The sequence below is a fragment of the Chinchilla lanigera genome, unplaced genomic scaffold (assembly GCF_000276665.1).
Source record: "Chinchilla lanigera isolate Chin_1 unplaced genomic scaffold, ChiLan1.0 scaffold00104, whole genome shotgun sequence".
In the NCBI taxonomy this organism is placed as follows: domain Eukaryota; kingdom Metazoa; phylum Chordata; class Mammalia; order Rodentia; family Chinchillidae; genus Chinchilla; species Chinchilla lanigera.
In genome coordinates this window covers 7,293,301-7,320,309 of record NW_004955505.1, presented here as the reverse complement: position 1 = coordinate 7,320,309, position 27,009 = coordinate 7,293,301, and the positions used below count along the sequence as shown (strand labels likewise).

At 39.3% G+C, this 27,009-nt stretch overlaps 1 protein-coding gene across 9 annotated transcripts in view; it reads left to right on the top strand.

Annotated features, from left to right (window-relative positions):
• The window catches only part of Ppfibp1 (PTPRF interacting protein, binding protein 1 (liprin beta 1)), a 202,756-nt gene that overhangs the window by 74,197 nt on the left and 101,550 nt on the right, over window positions 1-27,009 (top strand). Inside the window, exon 2 of one of the 9 annotated variants that reach the window (XM_013505928.1) lies at window positions 20,689-20,742. The exons of the other annotated variants lie outside the window; for them this stretch is intronic. The gene's annotated coding sequence lies outside the window, so the exon portion shown is untranslated. The remainder of the gene's footprint in view (window positions 1-20,688; window positions 20,743-27,009) is intronic. 9 annotated transcript variants of the gene reach the window in all.

Genomic DNA, 27,009 nt, shown 5'->3' with positions numbered 1-27,009 from the left:
ATATGCACCAGACACACTGGGCTTATACCTAGGCAAGTGGTATTTTTTTCTAAGTCACCATATATTTATATATTTATTACAAGTAATAAAGTAATGTATTTTGATTATTGATATGCACCAGACACACTGGGCTTATACCTAGGCAAGTGGTATTTTTTTCTAAGTCACCATATATTTATACATTTAGTTAAGAGACCTTAGTGTCCATGTGATGACTTGTATGTGTACAGTCTCAATAGTGTTTTAGGAAGGGAATTTGGACTCTTCCTTAGTGAATCTATGGTTACTGTGGCATTTTGGAAAAGCCTGGGTTCTGATACCAGAGTTTCTATGCAGCAAAAGTGAAGAAATGGAGGGAGAGGGTTTTTTTGTTGTTGTTTTTTGTTGTTGTTTTGGTTTTTTTTGGTATTGGGGATTGAATTTGGGGTCTTCACAGTGAGCTCCATCCCTATCCAGATCTTTTTTATTTTATTTTGAGACAGGGTCTTACTGAGTTGCCCAGGCTAGCCTAGAGCTTGTGATCCTCCTGCCTCAGCCTCCCAAAGTGCTGGAACTGCAGGTGTGCACTACCGTGCCTGGCTGGGGAGGGATTTTAATAGTTCCTAAATGCAATATTTAGCAGAAGCTCCAGCTAGTGCATCACAATCAGAGAAAGGAAGTTGAATCCCCAGGTTGTCCTGTGTTCCTTGAATACCAGTAATACTGTCCTGCCCTGATCAAATCACAGCCCTGAGCATCTTTAGCTAAGAGGTACTTAAATTAGGAGTATGACAGTTTACACCCATTGCAGTAGGGCCCATCCGTAGAAATTTTGGCAGCTCTCAGACTGAAATAGCCTTGATATCTTCCTGTCACTATTACCTTGAACTGCTGCGTAATAACTTGCTAATGAGGGACTCCTAAGTACACTATAGTAACTGTGTTTTGTGTTTTCATTTGTATTTCAAAACTGTCACTGTACTATCATTTCATATTTGTGTGTTTGTGTTATTTTACTTTATTCGTTTGTAGTAGTAATTATATGCTTGGCTTTAGATACATAGGCCACTTGATACTGTGATATTTAGAGATTTTAGAGGAAAAGGTCATCAGCTGTCTTCCTGGGCTATTCTGGGCATGTTATACTCTATTTTTGACCTAACTGTTCTTATCCTTGACTTCTGATTAGGTATTCCTCCTCTTTGTCTTGACCTCTCAACATTCTTGGAAGCTTTTCAACAGTTATGCACTTGGATGACTGTTTTGTCCAACAAATAAACATTATCCTGACTTCAGGGAAGAATAGAACTCCATTAATATTTTTGGTTCTGAGCATGAGATTCTTACAGCAAGGAAGTCAGCCCCCTATATATGATGTCCAGATGTTGTTTCCTCCTTGAAGTTAGCTTTTAATAAGGAAAATATGAATTCTCAAAAGTTTAGGATGATTTAGTGGTAAACTGCTGAGTCTTTATAAATTTCTAGAAATTACAGACTGCATTTTTTGCTTTAGAAAATGGAAATTTGAGATGTTCCTGGATCTGGGAAAATCCAGCGTATGAACATCAGCTGCAGTAGAAAATGTGAAGAATATGAAGACAGAGGCAGACAAATCCAGGAGTACACAGTGCAGTTTATTAAGGACTTACAGACAAAAGTGTGTCTTGGGCAAGAGGACCAAGACAGGACAGTCCCATAGCCTAAGGCATAAACAGGGTTATATACTGAGATACACAAAGATGAGGCATAGCTTACAGAATGTTCCAGGACTTTCTCAAACAAAATAAAACACAAAGCCAACTATTAGTGGCCTGGAGGTGTAACTCAGTGTTAGAGCCCTTCCTGGCATGCACAGGGCCGTGGGTTTGACTTCCCTTAATATATGAGATGTCAGTAAGAAGTAATCTTTGTGTCAGTAAGTAGCACAAAATTCTTGGTTATCTTAACAGTACTATTTGTCCTATAGAGTTTGGAATGCAAGTCAGGGTTAGCTAGTGAGCGTAATGGCAGTTATACACAAGATAGCTGCAGTCATGTCAAGCTGGATCCCTATAGTGGTCTGTATTGGTCTTGTCTGAGGTCTGGCACAGAACACTCATTTCTGAGTCTTTTTACCCAGACTGAGATAGTTATAAAGCATTATGAGGTAGCAAATACTAAGAGTGGCAGACCTTGTAAGCATTACATTTCTCACAAGAGAAAACACCAACACCCTTCCATTGCTCCACAGCACCTTCTGGTCCTTGACCCCTTTATATCCCTCCCTTCAGCAGCAAGAAAACCAGCAAGCTGGGTTTTTTCGCTTGTTTGTTTTTGTTTTTGTTGCTGTTACTGTTGTTTTTGTTACTTAATTTTGCAGAGCTGTGATTTCAGAGGAACAAAAGATACTACTTCTACCAAAGTGGGTTATTCTTGTTTTCTTGCTTTGTGGCCCTGCTGAATCCTTAGAAGGTAGTGGTGAAAAAAAATTAGTGTGTATAGCTGGGTGTTTGTATTCTTTACTTGATGTACTCAGTTGATTCTTATTTTCTACTAGTTATGGTGTGTAAAGTCACTGTGAACCCTGAACTACTTTTCCTAGGGGAAATACTGATTTAGGTTCATGCTAGCCTCTGGTTACAATGGTTTTGTGAACTTATCAGTATATAACCTTGTTTTATGTATGCTTCTGTTCAGAAACTGTGCTGAATTGTTTAATTATTAGTGTTGGCCTAATAGCCAATCACACTACTGTGCAACACAGGCCTGAATGACTTGCCTACATGTTTTATCCCTTAGGTTCCTCAGAGTCTTCTTGCCTCCGGAACACTAGACAGCCCTTCTCTGTGGTTGGGGCCATTTTAAACAGCAGAATCTTTAACAAAAAGCACAAAAATGTGAAGAACGTATCAAAGGTTACATCATGGAAAAGGACACTTTATGAGGGCTGAGGTAAAACAAAATAACATAGCTTAGCGTTGTTTCTCCTCAGCTAGGAAAATACATGAGGCAACTGAATTTTTTCTCCACTTTGCACACGTCCATGATTGACTGTGAAAATACTTTAAGTAGTGCTTTGGGGTTGCAAGTAAATTTTAAACAAGGTCATAGATATTGACTGTATAAACCCCAGCTGTTAGGAAGGAAACCTCCTTCATCCAGTTTACAGTTCATATAGTCTAGAGACTAAATATAATCAAAGTAGAAACTAGTTAAGTAATGTGATAGAAAGTGGCATTTCATTTCAAATTATTATCTTAAATTATTTCCTTCAGATTAACCATTCTTTTTACCAAGTATTTATCGTGGAGCTGCTGTATACCAGAAACCCAGGTCATGGGTTTAGGAATGTGCAAAGACGTGGGACGTAAGAGTTTTGATCTAGTGGGCGAGAAAGATAGGGATTTCTACACTTACAATGAAGTGCTATGGTGACACAAAGAAGGTGACAGTAATTTCAGCTGTATTTTACAGAGGAGCTTGAATTTGACCTGAGCCTAGAAAGGTACATTAGGAAGCAGGGGAAACTGAATAAGTGACATGTTTAGGGCAGTTTGTGAAAAAGGGAGCAGCATAACCGTAAGCACTGAGACAGGAAGGCACAGGGAGCAAGTTGTGTAGACATTCTGGTAGATGATGGATAAATACTATGAAGTAAGAATGGAAACACATATCGGGATTTTGTTGGAGAAAGATGTAATGCCACTGTGCTTGAACTTCATCCTATAGTCATTAGGAGCCATGGCAAGGTTTTCAAACAAAGGACAGCAGCAACAAGCAGCCGCTAAACTCTGTGAGCCCTTTATATATGTACCACTTTATACACCATTTATATATACTCACTGTGACCTTTCACAGTTAGTGTTGTTAGTGTTGCAGTTTATAGATAGGAAGCAGAAACCCCAGAGAGACTAAATAAATTCCTGAGTGTCTACAGTAAGTGATGGACCTGGGATTTGAAGCCAGGAAATCTTAGTTAAGAACTTGGGTTTTTAACCTAGAATTGAAAGTAGGGTTCAGGAAGTCTGAGACTTCTAGATTACTTGTGAAGTATTTAGTATTTATGAGTGTGTTTATTTGTTTAAGAGAGAATCTATAACTCTAATCGTGTAAGAAGCACACACTCTCATAATATTCGCTCTCATGTCCTCCCTGTAGACAGTACACAGTGTGGGGACTCAGTGTCTGTGTTTCTGGTTTGGTTGGAAGAAGCAAACAATTTAGCACTGTTCAAAATAAAAAGAAATGTCAATTTCAACATGACTTGAAGGAATTACTAGTGATAAAGCTTTAAGCGGCTCAAGACCATACTCATAAGTGAACTAAACCAGATGCACATATGTAAACATTGTATTGTCTCCCTGGTGTGAGAAGCTAAAAGAATAAATAAGATCCAAAATGTACAACAGATATTGTAAAATGGGAAGAAACTTAAAAAGGAAAGAGAAACTGGGATGGAGAAATGGAGAAAAGAAAAAAGGGAAAAGTAAATAAATAAATAAATAAATACTATTAATTTCTCTTAGCTCATTGAAAAGAAAGGTTTGTGCTAATACTGTTTGGACCATTAAATGCCGCTATCTTGTACTCTGAGTAGTAAATTAGTTATCTACACAGTGAATTAATCATTGTTACCGTCCTATTATCTTGTTTTGAATTTTTGTTTTATTTTTTTTCCTCTTTAAAATTAAAAAAAGACTTTAGGCAGTTTTTGACTTGTGAGAAATGAAAAATGTATAGGAAGTACTTTTCAGATCTTACATAAAACAGCAGATCTTTGTAATTTATAGTATTTTAAAAGGGGGAAAGGCCTTGCTTCCCTATTTGGCAGAAATTACTTTTAGTCTCAACAAAACCTAAACAGATTCCTAAAATCTTACATGTAAAGTTTGAGGAGACTTCCTTAACACCAGTCTGTTCTCAACTGGACCAGTTTGTCATTTTACAGTTAGGACTTGAAGGATGGATATTGACTAACTCATGAGACAAAATTCCTTACAGTCAAGGAATCGAAAATCAGGTCCCAGGATGGGGTGAATGAATCCAGATTAAAGAAATTAATCTTCATTTACGAATAAAATCTTCATGAATAAAATCTTCATGAATAAAATTCATGAATAAAATCTTCATTTTAATATTTTAAGTATTAAGTGTTTAGTATTTTAAATATGTATATCTACACTATTTCTGTCATACAGGCATAGTAAATATGCTTTGATAGCAAAGATCTGGATTCACTGGTGTTTTTCTTAATATTTTTCCCATCTTTTTGTTTTGATTTTCTCTCCATTTGATAATTTTCCTAGACTATGTGAGAGTAAATTGCAGATGTCATGACATTTCACCCTGAAATACTTTATAGAACTAGAGATACTGTCTTCATAGCCACAATGTTATTATACTCAATACATATTCAGTTATATTATCTGCTGATAAATATTTGATCATACTGTGTAACATACAGTCTGTCTTCCAGTCTGTTGTTTGTCCCAACATCTACTGAATGTCTGTCTTAGTCACTTTACTTAGGAGAGTCTCCTTTTCATCCCTGCTTAGGAAAGCTCTTGGCCTCAAAGACAGAAAGTGAAGGCATTAAGATAGCTGAAGTGATTTCTTTTCCTTTATTAGTGTGTGCACAGGGAATTTCTGTGGAGTAGAGGGAAAGACCCTGCTCTTTAGATTTGCATTTAAAATAGATTTGCAAATGAGAAGAAACTAAGTAAATTGCTGTTCTGATTTCCTCCTGAACTAAGAGAATTCAATCGTAAGTTTAATCTCTTTCAAAGGCCATAATCTTTGCAAAGATACCCATTTGAAAATGTCTTTGAAGTAGTAATCATTTTATCAAGCATATTGTATTAAGATCATATGGATATTAAAACTGTGAACTTCCTCGGAAAGATGTAAGATAAAACAAATTGTTCAATAGGAGGACTCCTTGAACTAGGCTAGTAGTAGTGAACTGATGGCACACATGTTATTTTTTTTCTTGTAAGATGAAAGATGTTAATGTAGAGTTGTTTTTTCTAAACTAAAACCTCAGTGTTCAAGTTAAATTGCAGTGTTGACACTGCAATAAATAAGTGGGTTTTGGGTTGCAATAAAATTTACTATCACTGCCAGTAATCTTTTGGGGAATGTATCTTAAGGGTTTTGTACCCACCCTACTGATTACTGACTAATTCAGTGAATGTTACCTGATGAGGATTTTATTTCACTCCTGAAAGCAGGCTAATTGTTCTCGAGTTGTCAGAGTATTAGAAGATAGCAGGAAAAGACAGATTCCAAGCAGTGGAATATAAAATCTACCCACAAATTAGAGATTAGAGTGTTCTGCATGCTATATAAGTTGTTTCAATTATAATTCATAATGATAAGACTTACATTTTTGAGCGAATTAATTAGCTGTCTTAAGTAAACAAATTTTTGCATAATATTTTGGTAAGGACCATAAAACTGTAGGAATTCATTTATAATTTGCTTCATTTTTGTAGGAAGATTTTAGATTCTATTGTGTCCAGGTACACTTGGACCCTTATGTGCTCCTGAGACATGAATTTACATAGCCTATCTTTAATCCTGGAGAAAAGATGTTCCTCTGTTTTCCTGATACGGTTAAATCACATATATTTTCCCTACATTGGAATTTTACTGAGCAAGAAATTGGTATAGTGCAGTCTATAGCATACTTATATTAGCCTTTACCAATTCTTTTTTTACAAATAGCTGAATACTCCCAGTCATGGCTTGATAAATTCCCATGCTGGGAGCATTCTGGCTAATGTTATGGTATTATGGGTTCTAGAATGTGAATATTTTAGCTAATACCTGATTACTTTAAGCAGCAGAGCTGATGGCCTTCAAAGGTGCCACTCACTTGAAAGAGTGACTTTAGCTCTCAGTCACAAAATTATGGGCTTCAAAAATTTATTGAATAATTAGTATGTCCCTGGCAACTACATAATTCTATGGGAGGCTCGAAAGTTACAGCAAAACTGTTGTTTTAATGACAACTTGCTGTTCACTCAGTCTATTTGACACCTGCAGTTCCTTCCTCTAGCCCCATCTCTAACCCCACTTACGTGACACTGAGCAGAGGACAAGCGGTCATAGTTTTATATGCACCTAACAGCTTTGTAACATATTTGACACTAAGATGAATAAGAAGTACTGAAATATTTCCTATTTGTAGACCCTTTGTTTTCTGATATGTGACAATTTGCTTAATAGTCTACGGGGTATTTAAAGCTTACAAAATATATAGCTTGAATATTTAAGACAGGCTCACACTGTCAAACAGATTAATAAGACACTAAAAAATAAACAGTGATATGTTACCAATCTTATTAAAAGCAGATTATGGTAGCACGCACCTGTAATCCCAGCACTTAGGAGGCTAAGGCAGGAGGATCACTGTGAGTTTGAGGCCAACCTGGTCTACATAGTGAGTTCCATGAGGCCAGCCTCTACTGTATTGTGAGACCCTGTCTAACAACAACAACAACAAAAAAAACTAAAATCTTACTAAAGAACAGAGCTTCTTGTTCAGCATAGTCTTCAAAGTTATTTTTCCCACTTTGGGTGCTGTGGCAGGATGAAGCCAGCCTGGGCTACATAATGAGTTCAAGGCCAGCCCAGGCTATATAGCAAGACCCTGTATCAATAGACTAAAATCAATAACAAAAAATTCATTGGTGCATAATTATTGCACATATCTATGAAGTGCAGTGTGGTAACTTGATACATGTAAATAATAATGATCAAATTGAATTAATTAGTATTTCAATCTCCATAAACATTTATATTTCTTTGTGTTGGGTGCCTTTGTACTCCTCTCTTCTGGTTCGTTATACAATATATAATAAATTTTGTAGTTGCCCTATGGTGTTGTAGGTAATTAGAACTTACTCCTCCCATCTAATTGTAGTTTGTACCTATATCCAACATCCTTCTTTCCTCCATCCCCTCCCCTTCCTGGCTTCTAGTCATCACTTTTCTACTCTCCTATGAGATCTGTAATATTTTTAGCTTCCACGTATGAGTGAGCTTTCCATGCCGCCTTTATTTTATTTAGGACAGTCTTTTAAAGTAGTTTGTTTCATTGAGTTTTTCGTAGAGCCTGACTTAATTTTTAGAGAAGCGAAATAATAATGGAATTCTGGTTGAAAATCCCTTGAAGGTAGGAGATGACGTCTTTCTCTTAGGCATATTGTGGTGTGCAGTCTAAAATAGAATTGAGATTTCATAAATATTTGTTGGATTAAAATTTTAAATTAGTTCTAAATTCTCAATAGGGTTCTCACTGGTCCTTCTGCTGATGCCCATTTTCTCTGGCTGTTTCCCTTTGCTTTCATTTCTCTTAACTCTAGAGGTCAGTCACTGTTACAAGGTAAAGAATAGCAACTCTTTGAGCTGTTGTGTTTCACATAAAAAAGAAACTATGTAGAAAAATTTTACAGATACAGGATATGAAGTATGATAAAGATACAGTGAATGTTTCAATTTTAAATAATTTGCTATAGTAACATTGCTATTATTCCCCTCAAAATACTGCCCCTCACTTCATACACCGTCTCATCATTCTTGTCACTTTCTGAAGCAGTTCTGGAAGTCCTTTTTCATGACTATTTTTAGTTGCACTGCCATAGCTGCCTCTGTGTCGTGAATTGATTAAAAACATTTATTTTTCACAGTTACGTTGTCTTTGGAGAGGAGACAGAAGTCACATGGTACCAGATCCAGTGAATAAAGTGGATGAGGACATACTGTAAAGTTTTTCTGAACCTGCTTTTCCTTAGATAACATTCAGCTGAACCATTTAACTATACCTTTTTAATGACACTTTGTAAAGGCACTCACAAAAGAGGATTTCTCAAACTGCTTCAGAAAGTGGCAAGATTGTTGAGATAAGTGTGATCAAAGTGAGAGACAGCATTTTAAGGGGGATTAATGGCAACGTGTCTCCTAATATAATAATTTTTGTAAAAAAATTTAAACATTCACCATGTATTTTTATCATCCCTCGTATGTTAAAATCAAAGAATTAGGGCCTGGGGGTATAGCTCAGCGGCATAAGCACCTGCCTGGCAAACGCAAGGTCCTGAGTTCGATTCCCAGTACAAAAATAAAAACAACAAAGAATTACGTAGAATTAGAAAGACAGATTACTCTAGACTAGACAGTATGTTAGGATTTTGCAATGAAAAGGAACTAAGACCTGGTATGTACCCTAAAAAGCTCATAATGTGTAGGTAAAATAGATTCATAAAGAGCTGAAAAGTAAAGGTGATGGGGTGAGGGTATGAGGGTATGAAGAGTAGCAGGGTGGGGCAGCTTAAGGCAGAGTATGGTCACCTTTACCAAGAGAGATGGTGTGGCCCTCATAGCAGTGCTGAGGCAGGACTTTTCCCCAGGATGGAGCAGGATGAGTTCCCCAGACAATCAGGGAATGGAGAAGGAAATCTCCATGGTGATAAGCAAATTACCTTTTGGAGAATTTGATGAGCATAGATTGAAAGAGCTAAGGAAAGAAAAGGCAAGGCCTTAAGAATATTACTGGAGGTGGTTGACCAGCCACACTATGGGAATGAGACATGTAGGTTGTTTCTGGAGGGAAGTAGATGAAAGTCAGGGATAGATATGGCAGAGGAACTCCTAAGCGTTGATGGAGTCAAAGACAAAGCAAAAGATGGAGGGTAGTTGAGAGAACAAGTACAATGGGATAGAGTTCTCTGAGAGATGACTAAGTGAGAAGTCCCTTGCAAGACCAGCCTGTGACCTTGAACCAGTACTGTATTGCTAAAGGGGCCCTAGTCTTTGATCTCTTCACTCCCCTGCTGTTGTCTTTGCTGGGCCATTTACTTGAGTTTGTCTCTCAGGTATGTGGTCAGCCAGCCATATCTGTCCTCCACACTGATGTATACAGTGGCTGGAAATCCTTCACCTCAGTCTAACTGCATTTCTAACTCCAGGACTCTCATACATGAAAGTGTTGAAAGTCAACCACCCCATGCTGAATGGATTATTTTTTCTTTAGTACCACCTCTGTGTACCTCCTATAGACTATTGTTACCCACTACCCTTTATAGGTATATGTGTACATGACATTATCTGTTCAATAAGTGACTTGAGCCAGTGATTCTATCCCTTTTCTTCTTTAGAGAGCTAGAAAAGACTCTAGCATTCCTGTGTGCTAAATATTTGTAGAAGAAAGGGAAGGGAAAAAAGATTGAAATGGAGCAAAGGAAAGCATTTGAGGTAAAGATTCACATGCTTTTCCATGCAGATGCTGAGGACACACGGGCTGGGGGTGGCACTGCTGGGGACCCTGTGGGTGACAGACTGGTCAGGACACACGGGCTGGGGGTGACGCTGGGGGTGGCACTGCTGGGGACCCTGTGGGTGACAGACTGGTCAGGACACACGGGCTGGGGGTGACGCTGGGGGTGGCACTGCTGGGGACTGTGTGGGTGACGGACTGTGGTCAGGGTCCCAGAGGGAGCTGACAGCAATGACAGCGAGCGTCAGAGCCAGTGGGAAGTACCCTTCCTAGAGAGGCCGGCACCTGGAGACAACTGTAGTGACAGTTGCGGATGAGTTTCAGAAAGCACAGTGCGCAGGTGGAGACAGGACCAGGTTTAAACAAGATCTGCGCCAGTCCTACCTCTTGGTAACCGTCAATGGCTTCAGCGTGGGAAGCAGTTCAGTGAGACTGCCACACACGCTGTCTCTCACGTAGCCCCGAGTCAGGGCCCTGGGCAGACCCTTAGGACAGTGACGAGTGGTGCCGACAGGGCTACTGTTGAACAAGCGGCTGCATTCTTAGGAATCTCATTGCAGCCTTGCCATGTGCGTCACCGACTCCCTGCTCACAAATGAGGGAGCGAGGCTGGAGTGACGAGGCGACTCCCAGCCCTCACGCTCCTCCCAGACGGGTCACCTTCCACACCCAGCACGCTCACACCCACCAGTGTGCTGGCACACACGAGGAAGCCCACGTCCACATGAGGAAGCCCATCCCGCGTGTCCTGCGGGACAGGAGAAGCTCCCTGAGGACCTGAGTGTGCTCCCGGGGACCCGCTCCGTGCTGGCCGAGCTCGGGTGGGAGCACAGCATGGATGGGTTGTGCTGGTGTCTTCTGGACGTGGGGAGACATGGGCCTGACAAGACAGGTCCGCACCACAAGATCGGGTGAAATGCAGTAGGAATGGGGAGGGGGAGAGAGCACGCCTTCCACGGGGCAGCTTCACACTGCCTAACGTCTCCTGAGAGGGAATTCCAGGACTCTGGGTAGCTGGTGTGCTTTGAGCCTGAGTGAGGATGGCTCACTGGAAGAGGCAGACACAGATAGCAAGAACACTTGCTTTGTTGAGAAAAAAATAAACTTAGGGGGATTTTGGAACATAGAGTAACATAGTTTAAAACCTGGGGATACAGGGTTGTCCTGATTGTTTGAGGGGTTCTTCAGGTTGGACTGAAGAACCTGTTGTGACTAAGACATTGATTTCTCTTTGGTACCTGCTGATGGTGGCTCTTGGTGGCCTGCTCAGCAAGACTCTTTTTCACAGCTGGTAGAAGGCCTGCCCCACCTTCAGACAGGCAGTGGTCTGTCTGTCAGAAGGAATGTCCTCCTCTGGCTATGCTGAGTAGGTCAAGATCTCTATAATGTCTTTTGACCACCAGTCCACTGGCTTCCTGTCTGCCAAGAAAAGGAGAGAATAAGTTAAGATACATGTAACGTCAATAGCAGTTGAGGCAATGTTTACTCCTTTATGGAATTCACATCCTTTTACCGGAAATAGCCCTCTGCATAAATGCAGAATTTCAGTACTCAAAAATACTGATAATAACACACACACTTTTTTGAGCGAGGGCATCATATTGGTGGTTATTGTTTTTTCCTACTTTCTCTCCCTTGTGCTTCTTGGTATTTTTCCCTGTCTCTCCTCCCTGAGTCCTTTCCTTGCGGTCTTCCTCTGCCTCTTGTGAGTCATGTCCACCAGCCACGGTCCAGCCCTGCTTCACAGCAGGTCACTACCAGCTGTAACTCCATGCTGTTCAGTCTACACTTCCACCAGTCCTGCCCCTTGCTCTCTGCTCACCTCAGCACATTCCTGTTCCTTACGCATCGCAAGCATCTCTGGGAATGGGATGCCATCTTAATTTTCTGATGGTTTGAAAACCATGAGTGACCTGAGCCAGATGAGTGACCTGAGCCAGATGTGGAGGGGAGCTGCCGCAGTGCTAGAGATCTTCTAGCAGAGTAGGTTCAGGCCAAACCAAGTTATCATCTTTTGTTACTTCTCTGAATTTGTTTGTCATTTTTAAAATTTTCATTGTATCTTTTTGACTTTCTTCACTATCCCTGTGAACAAATAGAAATGTCTTAGGCAGTTTCACTAAACCACCCAGTTTGCCATCAGTCAGTTTTGTTTTGCTTTGTACACCTGTCCAGCAACTCCTTGCCCCGTATATTTTTGAGAGATGTTGAATCTTCAAAGTTATCATCATCAGCCCAGGGCAGGGTGTTGCCTAATTTATAAATCTGCTGTCAGTTGTCCTGAATTGGATTTTGTTGAATTATATATCTTTATAATTTCATTCCCTTGTGTCCCTTGGATAGAGTGATGAAGTTGTCTGAAGAACATACATTGGAAGTCCTGTCTTGACAGGGAATTGTATCCTCAGAAGAGTTTCTCGAACTTAATTTGTTCTACGATTTTGGGAAACATGGCCACATTTCAGTTTGTGTGGGAAAGATGGACTTGGTTGTGTTAGTCACCCAATGCAGAGTTTGCAAACAGAAACAAAATTTTGCCAAATGCTTCTATTTGTAAGCCAAATTGTTTGCAGACAAAAGTGTTTGTGAACTGAAATACCACCGTATTTGATCTTTTTATGTTCAGCAATATTTGTTTACAAAGATAGGTGCTCCTGTTAGGTGCTCCTGTTATTGGTACATAAGTACTTATATATGTTATCTCTTCTTATTGGATTGTTCCCGTAAGTAGTATGTAGTGACCTTCTTTGTCTCTCTGATCAGTTTTAGCTTGAAGTTTAACATGTCTAAGATTAAAATTGCTACCCCTGCTTGTTTTGGGGGCCCAGTAATTAGTCTGTGAATATCTTTTTGGATTAGATGAGGTCCAGCAGATGGTTGGATTCTGTTTTTTTTTCTGGTCTACCAATCTGTGTCTTTTATTTGGGAAATTGAGGCTATGTTGAGATATGTTGTTTGCTATCATTGCATTCTGTTTTTCTTTTCTTATCATTTTTTGTTGTTTATCTTTTAACTTTGTTTTTGTTTCATCTGGGTTTTTAGCTGTATTTTGTTTTCATCTAGGATATTCTTGAGTATTTTGTGGAGTGCTGGTTTCATTTTCATAAATCTCTTGAGGTCTTTATTATGTAATGTCCTTGTTTCTCCATGAATGCTTCTATTCATGATCAGTTTGGTTCACTAATAGAAGCATTCAGGGAAATTTTGCTTCGGTTCACAAACTCCATATAGGGTGGCAAACACGAATGCAGCCGTCTTCCCCAGAAGCACAGAACAAATTAAGTTCATGAACTGAGGTACCACTATATTGTGAAAGTTTTGCTGTGTAGGTTAATCTAGGATGGAAGTTATTTACACTTAGTTTTTGAAGTATATCAGTCCAAGCTCTTCCGGCCTTTTAGGTTGTCTGCTATAATTTTAATGAGTTTACTTTTACATGTGATTTTTTTGTTTTCATTTGACTGCTTTTAAATTTTTTTTCTGTATATTTGACAATTTAATAAGGATAGGTCATGGTGAGCTTCTTTTTTTCATCATAGTCTTTTGGTGTTTTGGCAACCTCACTTGTATTTTGAACTCTTTCCTCATATTTGGGAAGTTTCCTGCTGTGATTTCTTTAAACATATTAATAATTCCATTTGCTTTATCTTCTAGCTTTTTTCTAACTCCATTTGGTGTTAGGTTGGTTTTCTTACTGTCATCATGTACTTGCTGGATACTTTTTTCTTGTTCTTGCATTTTTTCGTGGTATCTTTGAGTACTTCTTCATTTTGTCCTCAGACGCTAATTCACGTTGGCCATTTCTGCAACTTACGAATTCTGTAGTTTTTTATTTCACGTATTTCTACCTGACATCTTTTTGAGGATTCTGTATCCTTGTTGTCAGTCATGGTTTGAACTGTTTTGGTCAGCTCATCTAATTTTTATTTCCCCTGAATTCACCTTGGGCCTATTGAGTGGGTAATGCTGTGAAATTTTGGTTCATTTCCTCTTTGAACTCATCATCTCTTCTGTAAACTTTTTGTAGAGTACTAGTACCTGCTCTTTCTGTTTGTTTTCCTCTCCCTTTGTAACCCCTTGTCTTCTTTTTCCTTGCTTCCCCATGCTCCTGTGTGTATGTATATCTGTGTTGTTTTGTTTGTGTGTATATGCATATGCCCCAATCTTTTGCCCGTCATGGTGGGGGGAGTACTGCAGGTTTTGATCTTGTAGAGTGAGGAGTGCTTGTGGTTTGTATGAAGATTTTTATTAAGATGTTGTCTCCCCATGAGGTGGTTTCAGCTTTGTATGTCCACTGATTGTATTTAGACTTTCTGTTATTTACTTTAAGTGATTTGGTCTCTGCCCCTATGGTCTGTTTGTTTTTTGGTATCAGAAATTGAACTCAGTACCTTCTACTCACTAGGCCAGCACTGTGCCACTGAGCTACATCCCTGGCCCCTGGCTTTGTGTTTTGCAGAATTACTTCTAGTTATAACAGCATCAACTTTATGTCCTCTAGACTTAGCTATCTATTGGACATTGGGTCTGTCCCTGTATCTTACCCCCTTCATTTGTTGGGAGGGAGAGGTTGCAGCCTTTGGCCTAGTACCCAGTTCTTTGGTAATGGACAGTATTATTGTTTATTACCCCCAGAAAATCTGGATATTGGCATACATGGAACACCAACTGATCACAGTAACTATATCCCCTTTACTAAATTATTACAGTCAACAACAATGAGAATATCAAGCATAAGCTGGATAATGACAAACTCTAATAACACTATAACACTGTTATCCATAGGAACAAGATTTATAGCTATAGAACAAACTCTAAATCAAACAAGGTCTTTATATAATATAAATAGCTACTCAACAGAGCAATTTTATCTCCTTTCAAAATAGAACAATATTTGCCCATAATAAGATATCATTGACTACCTACAGATTCATATGGGTAAAAATGGTGTAGGTAAGGAAGCCTGAAGAAAAAGAAATAGGTTATGAAAAATTACACAGTGGAAGACAGAAGAAATGTGGTAGGATTGATGTAAAAGGTTTTATTAAGGAGTGAAGGAAAATTAGTCCTTTGTTTTGGTGCTGGGAATTGAACTCATGACCTCACGCTTGCCAGGCAGGTGCTATGCCACTGAGCTATATCCTCAGCCCAGGAAAATTAGTACTATTAGATAAATAACAGAAAAAAACCATGTAGGATAAAGATAGATAATAGAGATTAAACTATAAGAAAAGAAAATAGGGAATACTCAGGAAAAAAGATTGAAAGAGCTAGCAAGAAGAGACAAAACAGTGGGAGGACCTATTCAACAAATAAAGTTACATTTAGAAGTGGGGAACAAGGAAATGAGTGATATAACTCCAAACTCTACCAATAGTAAGAAAATAATAATAGTAATGATAACAATAATAAAATTTCCATAAAGAAGAAAAGAAAAAAATTGGGTTAAATTCAGGAAGAAGAGGGGAAAAAATCCTATGTATTCCCAGAAGCATGTTTTCTCCCAAAGCCTTCACTCTTTAATCTTGTTAAGTTACATCCCTTTTTGCCCCTTTTTATAGTTGGTTGGTTTGTGTGGAGACTTTTCACATTAGTGGGTCCCCTGCCTGTAAACCCTTGTTTGCAACAATTGTTCAAGCTGGGGCACCTCCAAGCCTAGCCTCCCTCAAGAGAATACAGGTCGTGGGTTTGATTCCGGATCTCCCAAGGGATCCCAGGAGAGCCTTGCTTAGCTCTCCCCATCCAAGTCTATCCCTCAAGGCCATCTCTCATCATTCTCTGTGGTAGGGTAACACTTCAGTCCTGCAACAAAGTCCTCCTCATGTTGGTCTTTTCTTCAGTGAAGTGGATTAGTTTGTTGTTACCTCTATTGGCCTGTGCTGAGGAGACCACAGGTGTAGACCCCAGTGTGAGCTCATCCAGCTTGCTCTCATCCAGTTGGTCCAAAGTGGCATTGGGTGTGTTGTGAGTCTGGCATGTGACTGAGGGCGGCAGTCGTCTTGCAGATTCCTGGCCGCCTCCCTGGGGTGGGTGCACAGAGCATGCCCTTGGCTAAGGTGGTTCTTGTCCTCGGGAAATTTAGGGCCACTTTGGGGATACTTAAGCAGCCTAGTATAAGATGGGATGGGAAGATCATCAGGATTTAAGACTCATAGGTGACTCATCTTGTTGTACCTGGCCTTGTACTGAGCACTCGCGCATGCTATTTCATTTAATCCTTGAAGCAGCTTCGCTTACTATCCTTGTTTGCTCCTTTTTACAGAAGGAATCAGGCAGCAGCAGTTACATACCTTCCTCCTATTTCCTGATCCTAACCCTGAGTGTCTGAATTAACCCCGAATGGTCTGGCTCCAGACCCTACTCTCTGACTGGCTCACACCCTCCGTCTCAGGAGGCTGAGCACCCTCTGTCTCTGGAAGATTCGTGGGAGAGTTGACCAGTGAACAGTCAAACCCAGATTTGAGTTCCTTGGAAGAAACTCCCCTTGGGGAAGAGTCAGGGACACAGGAGGTGAATGTAGTATACAGGACTGTCTTAAACAGTGGAGTCCACTTTTGAGAAAGGGGAAAATGAGATTTAATACACATATTCGGCTGCTTCTGGTGTAATGAGATCTAGATTCCTTGGCTGTGGCTTTTCATAACAGCTCTGTGACTGGCTTTGAGGACATGGACCTGGAGAACAGCTGATCGGCGACAGTGGTGTAGAGTTGGGGGAAAGCTCTGTTGTATGTCACCTATGCAAAGGGAACATTTCCAACTAAATAGGAGCATTTGAGAAGGAAAGAAGCATTTTCCAGCCTAGATTCCTGGCGTGTAGGAGGATCCTAAAGATAAGAGAGCTTCAAAGAGAGACAGCCTCAGAAAAATCTGAAATTTTTGCCATATCTCTGTAACATATTCTCATATTCTCACAAATGTGTGCACACACATATACATATATTACATGTATTGCTTTCTCATTTTCAGTTTACAACTCCAGTGGTGAAAGTTCTGAAGCTCACTTTCACTCCTACATGGACCCGGGGAGGAAGGGCAGATGAGATAGATAGAATCATTAGTACTGAAAAATCAGTTCCAGGAACCAGGCATGGTGGTGCATGCCTGTAATCCCAGCACTTGGAGGCTTAAGCAGGAGGATCACTGTAAGTTCAAGCTCAGCCTGGGCTATATAATGAGTCCAGGCCAGCCTGAAGTACACATAGTGAGACCCTGTTTCCAAAAGAAAAAAAAATAAATAAAAGAAAAATCAGTTCATAACTTTGGATTGGAGAAGACCTGTGAGATATGAAAATTATTTCACAAGATTCATAAGCTAAATATTAGAGCATATTGTGTGATGTAGTTGTTTTAAAATTTTACAGCACAAAGAATGCATTTAAGAGTAGATGGGTTTAAGAACAAGGTAAGCCTTTTCTCAGTTTGTTTCACCTTACTTTAGGGTTTAGCTCAATGCTTTCTTACTCTTTGAGAAACAGTTAATCCAAGTTTGTAGTTGTTATCAATGTGAATTTCATTGATAGCCATAATAATGAAATTTTAATGTGTACTGAAAATGTAGGTTCCTGTGCCCTGTTCCTACGAATTTCTAGCTCAGTAAACTAGGAGTGGACCGACAGTCTGCACTTCTAGGGGCTATGTCTGCTGGCAAACGCTGCCTTGAGACATACTGATCTAAAACAAGCAAAGAGACTTCTATTAGGTCTTCTCTGTATATTAGAAACTGCACTGGGCATGGTGGTGCATGCCTGTAATCCCAGCAGTTGGGAGGCTGAGGCAGGAGGGTCACTGTGAGTTCGAGGCCAGCCTGGGCTATATAGTGAGTTCAAGGCCAGCTTGAACTATACAGTGAGACCCTGTCTCAAAAAAAAAAAAATTATAAACTGATGAATTCAAATAAAAGGGAGGGTTATTGTTTTGAATGTGCTGACAGAACATGGGTTGCAAGGCCATATACTGTGAGTAGTGCAGCAAGTAGGAACTGAAGGAACTTGGGAGAAGAGGCAATATGCCCAGTCACTGACTCGGGATATGGGTAAGATTCAGGTTACTAAAGGCAAAATGGAGCGTCCAGCAACTATGGGAGATAGCGTGAAGTTTAAAAGGGAGGATTGTGTTACCTGGAATTACTTAGATATTGAATGAAGGTTTAAAGCATTCAGCAGAAAAATATTGCAATAAAAAGGTAGAGACAAATAGGAAGCAAATTAATTGATTGTTGTCAGTGGTTTTTAAGCTTGAATGTGTATCTGAATCATTTGGAGGACTTGTTAAACCATACATTTTTTGGGCCCCCAGAGTTTCTGATTCAGTAGGTCTGGGTGGAGGCTGAGAACTGGCTTTCTTAACAAATTCTAAAATTAGACTGGTCTAGAGATTATACTTTGAGATCCATTGCTTTTAATGAATTTGATGTCTTGATTTATCAGAAATCCATAGATTATGATGGTACCAAATTATGGTTACAAGAATTGGAGAAGGACGTGGTTATCAGGCTGTTACATGACCTTGAACTCCTACCACATTGGCTATTCCCCTTTTTTTTCTTATGAGATTTGTTTATTCTCAGAGCCCACTGGTCCAACCAGAAGTGTATTTTTTGGTGGGAATAGCAATGTTAGCCATGGAGCATTTGAGAACTACAAATCTAACATTCACTGTGTAGTCACTGTGCTTCTAAAGAAGACTGATCATAATTGCATTTCTCAGATTTCATTTTTGAAAATGTAAAGTATATTATATTTTAGTACCAACATATAGTAGAAGGGATTTTAACCTACTGCTTTATGAAGTCTTGACTCATAAAATAGAACTCCAGACCTTTACCCCCAAATTTGCTCCTCCATCAAGGTCTTTTATAAGGAGCAGTAGCAGCATCTTTCCCTTCCTTTAGTGCCACTGGCTACATGTCATCCTGCACAGCATTTCTTCTTGCTCTTTCTTACATTAATGAAGTCCTGTCATTCTCCCTTCTAACCTGTTTTGAATATCTTCTTCTCCCACTCCCTCCCCCAACTGTGCCCCACCCACTATTTCTCAGCCACAGGTTCCCACATCTTGTCCGGTTCTCTCTGGTTCATTATTTATAAAGGAGTCAGGGAGGTTTTTTTTTAGAAATACCAATCATATCAGGTCATCTCATACTTAAGACCCTTCTATGACACTCCTCAGTTGGCTGGACAGTCTTTAAATTCTCAAAATGGCCTCCATAGGCCCAGTATGATGTGGCCCTACCAGCATTGCCAGCCTCATTTGCAGCCATCCCCAACCCTGCCTATTTTTTGCACAAAGAACAAAGTCCCACTGACTATTTTACTTTCTGAGCTGAAGGTATTTAAAACCATCACTCTAAGTTCTGGGCTCAGTGTAGAGCTGAGCTAGTAGACTTCCTGTCTACTTGCCTAATAGAATACTTCCCAAGCATGCACAATGCCCAAATGGGTTTTATCCCTAGTACCATGTTTTAAAAAGTGTGTAAAACCACCACCCTTCACTTAGGTAACTCTAGATCTATGTTCCAAGAATATCAATGGAGAAGAGGGTGAACATGACACTCAGGTGGCATTTTTATTAAGATCAAAGTCAGAAAAATAGCGATTAGGAAGGGGACATTGCTAGTGCATAGAAAGCCTAGCAAATTAGAAAATAGTGCCCCACCAGCCTCTGGAATGAACTGGGTTCAGTGGGACCATGATTAGAAGTGTCATTAGCTTTGCCTCCAAATTAAAATAGGTCTGTTTATCCTATTTAGAAGCAGAACAATGTGTAACATCTGGAAATCCCTGGCAGCCCTATAATTTAGACATAATAACAACTATGGAAGACTTTTACCATGTAGCTGTAGAAATTGTGTACATGACTAGGATGACATCCATATGTGTCTCTTAAGCCATTGTGGTTATATCTTTGCTGCTTGCTCAGTAGCTGTGTTTCATAGTTGAAGATCAGATGGATTTACAATCTTAAATGTGTAGTTGATAGCATCTTAGTTTGGGACTGAATTCTTAAAGCCCCCAGATGGCTGTGGCTTAACCACATGGAGAAAGAATCAACAAGATTTGCTGGAAAGGCATGACATTCTTTCATCTGACATGTTTGCTCTTGTGAAAAGGGTTTAAAGTATTTGAAACCTGACAGCAGAAGAAATGGGAGGAGACCCAATTCTTACTAGGCATGAGTCATTATTAAAAACACAAATTGAATGTTTTAATTAAGCAATTTCACTGTTGACATAAAACCATTCATCAGTCATTAGAGTGCTTTGATGTATGTATCGTATATCTCTGTGTCCTCTGCCAGGATCCTCGCATATGCCTCTTTCTGAAAAAACATGGAGTAAATATTACTAAAATTTGTCTATTGCTTATCATTTTTTCCTTTATTTGGGAACAGTTTATTGTTTTTAAAGTCAGTGTCCCACATTAGTTTTTTGTTTTTTTTTTTTTTTTACAGATTTGTGGAAGCGTTTTTGCATCTTGTTTGGTGTGGGGAGTAGTGCAGAAAAAGGTATGAGCTTGGGCGTGGTGGTGCATGCCTCTAATCTGGACTACTTGAGAGGCTAAGGCAAGAGACTGCAAGTTCAAGGCCATCCTAGGCAACTTAGTGAGACCCTATTTAAAAAAAAAGGGCAGGGGTATGAAAAACAACTGTATACACAATCCCTTGAAATTTCAGACTTTGTTGAACACTTTGCAGAGCTAGATTTGTCAGTAAGAATAAAATTGGGATCAAGCAATATTTTGTAAATGTTTGTTGTGGTATTGGAATTGGTCCATGTGCTGAGTGTAACTGAATTAGTATATAATGTTCATTACTGGAGTATAAAAGTAGTTAGGGTTAGTTGATTGTTGTCCCTGAACAGAATATATCATTTCTAGCAAATTGTTAAAGTCACATTCTGAATCCATCCCACGTATAGATGAGCCTTAACACAAATTGGCCTCAGAAATCTAGCTATGCCTAGCTTATTTTGGAATCTTACATAGTAAATAATTTTTTTAAAAAAAGAAGTCTGTAAATTAGTTGAATTTTACCCCTTTTTTGAACTCAACAGAGTTCCATGATGGTTTCGCCGTTAACAGTGCTCTTGTTCTGTCATTTCATGAAATCCTAAGCCAAGAAATATTAGGTAAATGAGAACAAATACAAGAACAGCATCTTTAAAAGGGGATTACTTCTCTACCAACCCAAGTCCATGGCCTGAAAATGTCTAACACACTCCAAGTTCTGTGGATTTAAAGCTGGGCACATAGACTTGTAGTGTGTTTTTATTTAACATATTGTTTTAATTCTACCATTCTTGCATATCCCTCATTTTCCACATAAGCCTTGTTTATTTAGCTTTGCTGTTTTTTAATATACATAGCTCTCCAGTGCTTTGAACTGCTTATTCGGAGCTTGCATCTACCTTTTCTGGTGGGTCATTTGGGTGCTATGCAACTTGAAATATATGGAGTGATGGTTTATTCTCTCCTCTGGGCCTTCTTGGTGTCAGAAAGACTGAGGCTTGGGCCAGGCTTCTCCACAGCACCATCACTTGTACCCTACTCAAAGCCTGTCTGTGCCTCAGAGCCCCGTGTGTCACTGTCACTTTGGACCTTCTTCTCCTAGGCCCTGAAGCGCAGCCCAGGTTTTGTTGCTTCTTACTAGAAATGGGTAAAATGAAAGCTTTTTCTCCCCTCTCTATTAAATGAATTGCATTTTGTTTCCCCTCAAATATATTGTAAAATATCAGCATCTGTTTATGAAACTGTCTCATTGTGCCAGAAGCAAAACAGGAATGATTCGATAAAGCTCCTCTCATCAGCATTGTCTATACCTCTGCAAGCCTATGGGCTGATAAGATGAAGTACAATCTTAAAGCATTTCCCTAAAGAAGAAATACATGTATTTTCCTGAGAGAATTGAATTCTCTTCTGCTTCGTTGTACAGCCACCTCTCCCCTCGTCCTTCCCACCCTCCCCCAAAACCAAATAATTTCTAAAGTAGGCAGTGCCCCCAGGGATCTTTGGTAGGGATCCCCCTCAGCTTTGCCAGTCTATTCAGGGAAGGCATCTCCAGGGAAATTCTCTTAGGGAACTGGAACCAGTCTGCATGTTCTTCCCCTACCAAACCTCTTTCTGTTAAAAAGGGATTTAATGGATCAGAGCCATTTTCTCTTCTGCCCTCATAAGAGGTGGATTGCTTGGTTAAAACAGGTTTTCTACCACTTACCAGCCAACCCTGAATAAGTGGGCTTGAGCTATGCTTTTCATAAAACTAATACATAGTAAAGAGGATAGTCATTTCAGCTGTTCTTTAAAACACAGGCTTTTCCACACAGGCTCTGCTGCAGCCGAGCACCTGAGACTGTTTTTTCTCCAAAGGGAATCCGGTAGTTTGAGACACTTGCCTAGATCTGGGTAACATCAGTGCTAAGGACAGTACTTCTCCATAAGTTGCCATTAGACTTTTTTTTAAAAATAAGTCTGCTCTATTTTTAAAATAATTTCTTTTTTTCTTTTTATTAGTACATGTTTGCAGTACATAATAATTCCTTGTGGGGAGCTGGTCCATGTAGGTAATATATCTTAGTTCTTTTTATATCCCTTTTTCCACCTTTCCTTCCTCCAGCCATCTCTTGGTTCCCTCCCCTTTTGTTAAAAAAAAAAAAAATCTGTCTCCCTATTTCCTACTACTTCTTTTTTTATTTTGCTCTTTATTTATAATTTGGGTTTTTCATGGTCTCAACATGCATCCATATACTTACAAATGATTCAAGTTAATCCTTCTTTATGGCAGAGTAGTACTCTTTTGTGAATAAATACCACACTCTTTAGCTAGTCATAGACTTAACTATTGTAAACTGTCCTGCTATAAACATGGATATTCATATATATCAGTGTAATGTGATGTTTCTAACTCAGGGAGATACCTAGAAGAGGAATAGCTGGGTTGAATGGAATTTCTAATTTTAGTTGTTTGTGGAGTCTCTACTGATTTCCACAGTGGTTGTACCAGTTTATACTCCCAGCAATGAGGAAGAGTTCTTTTTCCTCACAGTCTCTCCAGCATTTGTTATTCCTTGTTTTCTTGAAGATAGATAGCTGTTCTTTCCACAGTAAGGTGGAATCTCAGTGTTCTATAGGTTGTCTCTTCACTCTGTTGGTTGTTTCTTTTGCTATGCAGAAGTTTTTAAATTCGATGTGATTCTATTTATTGATTCTTGATGTTACTTCTTGGGTAACTGGGGTTCTGTTCAGAAAGGCCTTGCCTACTTCTGTGTCTTCAAGAGTTTCTATTCTACGGGTCCACAAGTCTGTTGTCATTGTTGGTTTGTTTTTGTTTTGTGTTTGGCCAGTACCATTCTGTTTTTATCACTGTAGCTTTGTAGTCCAGGATTGTGATGCCTGCTGCTTTGCTCTTGTTGCCCAGAATTGTTTTTGCTATTCTCGGTCTCTACTGGTTCCATATGGATTTTAGGGTTGTTTTCTTTAGTTCTTTGAGGACTGCTGTTGGTATTTTGATTGAAATTGCGTTAAATCTGTAGAACAGTTTTGGAAGTATGGCCATTCTGACTGTATTTTTTTTTTTTTAATACATGTCCATTTTTATTCTTCCAAATAAAATGCACCTATCAAGATGTAGTTGTGACATTTTAAAGCCAAAGTGTATGAATTCACTCCTATTAAAACAAAATAAAAACACCATGGATAAATTATATTGAGAAGAGAAACTGAAGAAACAAAACAAGCAAAACCCAAATAATTATAATCACATTCCCTTAAATTGACAGGGCAGATGATCGTTTTGTTTTGTTTAGTTTAGTCTAAGACAGGTTCTCACTTAGTCTAGGCTGACCTCAAAATCACTACATAGTCCACAATGCTCATCCTGCCTCAGCCTCCCAAGTGGGATTACAGACATGCACCACCATGCCCCATAATGGTCATTTTTAATCTCTGAGACTGTGTGTATAGATTTCGTAGTTTATTGTGACATCTGAGTTCTCAGTTTCTTTCCAGTGGCTTACCCTGATTCTTTAAAGCAAGGTTTTGCCTATTCAGCAACAGGAGATAACTTTGTCCCTGTACTGTAGTGGTTGTTTCCTTTACTGTGCCAAAGCTCTTCTGATGGTCATGCCTGGCTTTCTACTGTAGAAAATCCCAGGGGAGAACAGAGACTCCCAAGGAACTACTTAGCCAGGAGTGGATTTTTGACCTTCCAACTGGCAACCTGATGATTCTGGCATTTGAACTCCTTGAAGGAAATAAGCCAGGGGATTGCACTTGAATTAAAATTTCTGAATTTTCTAAAAATCCTCTGCCTAGGGAAGATCTATCAGAGCTTAAATATGAGAGTTTTTAGAATATTTTGTGTAGAGACATATCAGGCCCAGCAGTAATTTTTGGTCTTTGACATCAGCCCTGTAAGATGGTTTTTTAGGACTTAGAGATGACTTTTGCATGCAGTCCCACCTACATTTAACTGCCTCTGAGAGCAGAGGACAATCCAACCAACTCCTGATTTCTGCCTTTGGTTGATAACAAGTTCTCTTTTACCATATACTTTTAACAGTTCTGTTCCTTGGATTCTATATCTCAGGTCTGTAGCACTCAGGGTGACTACTCCAGGTGTAGTCTTCCTTTGTGCCCTCTGGTAAAATGATTCTAGCAGAGATTTGTATTTTGCAACTGTTTACAGTTTTCGTTCTTGCCACGGTAGCAAGGCCTCCCAGCCTAAGACTTGTTTGACTTTTGGCTTATACACTGGCACCTCCATCAAGTTAAGAAAATTCGATAAACTCCTGGACAGTGATTCTAAACCTCAGGTTTCTCATGTGCACATGAGGGTCCTGAAGTATGTTCATGGTTCTGCTTAGCTTTTAGAGAGCTGCTGTTTCTTTTTATTGTCAGACTTCTAGGAAATTGATAGTCTAGTTGTCAGAGCTGGGTTGAGTGTAGAAAGAAGCTGTAATCAGACTTCTGTTCGCTCTGTATTAGGTGTATTGGCAAAAAAAGAAGGAAAGTTTTGGTATATGGGCTGGGAATATAGCCCAGTAGCACAAACACCTGCCTGGCAAGTGCAAGGTTCTGAGTTCAATTCCCGGCACCCCCCCAAAAAAAAATTAGTATATCTTTCCCTTGGGGGAATTAGAAATAAATCTGTGACAAGTTTTTACCTCAACAAAAATGGGCTAAATAGCCAGAATCACAAATATCTTTGTATTTATTTTGAAGTAAATGTTTTTAAAGATTTATTTTTAATAACTCCAGAGTGAAATTTGCTGTCTATATTCATACTGAAAGGGAGAATCCGTATGATGAAGTGACTCTTTTACAGTCATGTCATACAAGTTTGCTGCCTGTGCAACCCATCTCACTTTGGTTCATTAACCCAGTAAATAAATCATTAATAAGAGAACCAGCCACAGAAAACTATTTTTCCTGCACAGGGATCCTTGTAAGATCTAAGGTGTAGATGTCCAGAACTCTAGCCACACACTACTTCGTTCTACTCTTTAGTTTCCCAGGCCTCGGCAGACTTTAATATCTCTTTAAGACCCCATTGTTCAACTCATACTTCTTTCCCAGTCCAGGAAATTAAACAGGTTATTAAAATTTTTAATTGTATCCTTGAAGAAGGATCTTGAAAAGTGGCAAGTGGAACCACCACTTTGTATTTTGTTCATAATGGGTAAAGAGAGTAAAGTTAAAGGATAACGTCAAGACCATAATCATACAGGCAGAATACATGTACATGCCCAGCAGAGGGGTGGGGTGGAATTCAGGGATCAGTTTGTGTTAGACACCAGAATAAAAAGAAACTAAAAGGATGTTTCAGCATTTTCTCACGGAGGAAATTTATAATTTTTACTATTACAGAATAACCGCTTAAAATTTGAGTAACCTAACCTTATACACATTTATAGGCATATTCATGAATTTATCTAGTTCCAAGTTCAGTGAAAATCTTGAATTATAGATATGGAAGGAGGATTAGATTTATCAGGCTTAGTTTCATTTTTAAGCAAGGAAAATGAAGCCTAGAAAACATTCTTGAGCAATGTGCTTGTAATATCTCTAAACTCCCAGTTGTTACCATTTTACACACACAGACACACACATACAGAGAGGATGGGGGAAATAAACAGTATCTACAACCCAGGGTTAGGGATGCTGTACATTCCAGTTCCTGCTAGAGGCTGCCCTCAGGCATCTTGGGGCCTCATTTATACCCAGGATTCCATGGCTGTTGCTAAAGGTGTGTCCCAGGATAATTGAAGTATCTTTTATGTAGTCAGCTGACGGACAGAGGCGAAATTTTCATGGAAGAAGCACTTTGAAGATTTGAAAATGAAAAGCATTTTAACTTTTTCACATCTAAGTTTTCTCTTCTCTGAAAAGGGGATAATAATAAGGTTGCTCAGGTAGGTGTGGTGGCATACACCTGTAATCTCAGCCCTCTGGAGGCTGAAGCTGGAAGATTGCCATGAGTTTAAGGCCAGCCTAAGTTATATAATGAGTTCAAGACCAGCCTAGACTACATAGTAAGACCTTGTCTCAAAACAAACATAAAAGTTTGCTCTTACTTACTTACATACTAAGCACTTAGTAAATATTAGTTGTTATTTTTTCTCATTCTCCTTTCCTTTTATTCCTCTATTCCTTTTATACTCTCATCTCCATTGTCTTTAGGCATAATATACATGGTAGGTTAGTCAGCTTTCCTGTCACTAGGACAAAATACCCCTGACACCTACAGCTTAAAGGAGGAAGGTTTATTTGGGCTCAC